The following is a 3,095-nucleotide window of genomic DNA, read 5'->3' on the forward strand; positions in this document are numbered from 1 at the left end:
CAAATTGCAAAGATTTTTCTTTGATTTCCCTACATGAAAAAATAGAGTAAAGTAATGTAGCCATGAGAAAAGATGCGATATTTATGGAACAGGAACAATGTTGCTCGTATAAAATATTAGATATTTATATATTTAGATACTGGTATCTAATTCGCTTCAATAATAATAAAGAAAAAAAAGGTTTAAAAAGGTGCTCAGTGTTAGGTTTTTGCAACTTTATTTTGCTAAATATTAAAAAAAAATTTTAATAATTTTCACAACGTATTCACTACTTTCGCTTAATATACGATTAAAAATTCAGATGTTTATTAATTACTATAGCTTACTATTGATTTTTTTATTATATATTCATACTTATTTCCTTCCTTTCTCCATATTATTGGATTTATAGAAAATAATGTATTGTCGACTCCGACAACAAAATTAGATGTGAGAATGATTTGTTTAACATAAAGTAGGTACCTAAATAATATTAGAATTCATTAAACTTTAATTCCTTAACGATTTGTAATAGTTTAATTGATAGGATAATGTATAAAAATAATACGTATACCTACAATATACATCACAAAATTATTATTGGTTGGCGTTATTTTTTATGATAAAATTCGTATGTATGTATTGCGTTACACGCACATAATTTTAGGTGTTAATCAGTTTAATTAATAATGAAAATTCTAGGCCATTCTAATGGCAGACGTTGTCATTTTTTTATTATATATCTTAGTCTAATTATAATTTATTGTTTATTGTAATCTGTGCTTATTATAATATGTTCCACTTTTAAATATATTGATCTCATTAAATGATGTTAATAGATATTGTAGGACCTAAAAAGAACCAAAATAAGAAATATACATAAATTATGAATTAGATTGTAGGGATGTGTCCCCATTAACGATCCCGAAAGTGAGATGTTTAGTGGTAAGTTATAGATATGGGTATATACTATACTTGTGATGTTGTGTATAGCATTGCGAATTCACGAAAACGGTAGGCTAATGTTATAAAATAATGATGTAGTGGGTATATTTGTAAACAACATTTCTGTCGCGCAAGGAGTAATTTTAGGATGAAGGGACCCGCTTCGTGAGTTTTACGTACTATACTAGAATCAAGCTTGTCTGGCGAGATAGGAAATACAAATAGTTTCGAAAATTGCCGATTACCGCAGTAAAAGAGCATTCAATAATAAACATATATAGCTTTCTATGAAGAATTTTTTCACTTATAAAACAATTTTCGATTTCTAAACCGAATATATGCAATAATATAAATTGAGGTTACATTTCTATTTGCCTATTATATAACAAAAAAAATAATTATAAAGTTCATCAATCTAGTGGGTCAATATTTATATACACTATTATTAAATTTATATATATTGGTTTGTTTAGTACAAATTTCGTGCTCTTTTACTACGGAGATAACATACACCTATTCCTTTAACACAAAACGATATAAATTTCATATTTTATCTGAGCCATCATAATTAATGATACTGTTTTCTTATATTTTCGTGTATTTATTTAAATCCCGATGTTAATTGATAACAACTAATGTATTAGAATTATCTAAATAAATAATGTGTCGAATATGGTTTTCTCATTTTCCAAGTTTCCTGTAAATTGGAGGTGTTATATTTCCAAGGGAGTTCATAAAGGATACCATTGCTATCACCCATTATATAAGTGTATAATCTATGGATATCTTATTAGCTATTTACTAATACTTGTGTGTTGCTGAGTGGTGGCCCAAAAGTCGAGGGTTCGACCGAACGCGCATGCATGAAATTTATTGATTTTCAATTTTTTTTTTCATGATCCAGATGCCCACGGCATGTTGAAGAATACCGCATAGGAGGCCCGAGTGTACATGTATGGGCTGATGATGACTTATTCTTGAAGTGTCGTAAATAAAAAGTTTGAAAATAGATAGTAGGTAATTTCGATGCTACAAAATTAATCAAGTATTGAAAGTAATGATATATATAGTATATTCTTTTTTTTCCTGTTACCTTAATGGTTGCCTGGTAAAGATAGGTACCTAGCGATAAGGCCGCCTTTTGCTTACTTTTAATGTTATGTTCAGTTTTTCTTTTTTTATAAGCAATAAAGAATTTCATTTCATTTCATTTCAAAGTAATTAGCCAGAGTAATTTTCAGGCATATTCAAGGTCAGTATATACCCTATTAAGTTTTTATTATGAACTTGTTTCTTAGATTACAAGAAAAATTTCCCGACAATCTTTTATTTTTATTTTTCAAGAAGGTGAAAACGATTTAAAAAATATAACATTTAATTTCGAATTGTTTCGATTAGCAAGTAGTGCAAAACTTTTAGTGTGCCCCATAAATTTCAAATACAATTTTTTGGTTGAGCGCCATCTGTAATTTTTTTTATAAACTAAGTAACTAAACACTGTCATATTTAATAGTACATATGTAAACTACTAGATAGCACTACTTGAACAAAACTATAAATAAAAATGCTTTTGTTTATAATTTATTATAAACGACATTTCTACGTGCTTAACATAAAATTATAGTTTATTTGCATTATACCGACTGTATTATTACGGATACTTTGGTTTGATTGATTTATTTCACGTAAACTTTTATGAAAGATTTCTCAGTAATATTATATAAACATACATTAAATTATAAAGAAAATACAATGGACGGTGTTTGGCACAGCGCGAATACCGACCCTACTTTTCACCTCCATGGCGAGTGTCGATAACCCTACAGTAAGCGCTCGGCCTACCATCACGCCTGCGCTGCAGCGCAAGTGGTATCTCAGCGGCGGCACTACACTGGCCGCATTCCAATAGTCCGCAAACGTGTCGCAAAACTTTCTTATTTAATAAATAGACATTTCGTCATCTATTTCTCTTCTCGTAATTAATGACAAATTTGTATCCAATTTTTTTATGTTAAATCGAAAGGATATTATCAGAATCATTTCGAAAATCATAATTTAACTAAGTCTCCAGTGCCGCCGTTCGCTACTTTCGCATTCCACCATATAGATGGCAGCACTTCAAATATTTGACATTCCATGAATTCCAACCGTCGTGGGCTCGGCTCAAATGT

The sequence above is a fragment of the Zerene cesonia genome, chromosome 13, assembly GCF_012273895.1.
Source record: "Zerene cesonia ecotype Mississippi chromosome 13, Zerene_cesonia_1.1, whole genome shotgun sequence".
NCBI lineage: Eukaryota > Metazoa > Arthropoda > Insecta > Lepidoptera > Pieridae > Zerene > Zerene cesonia.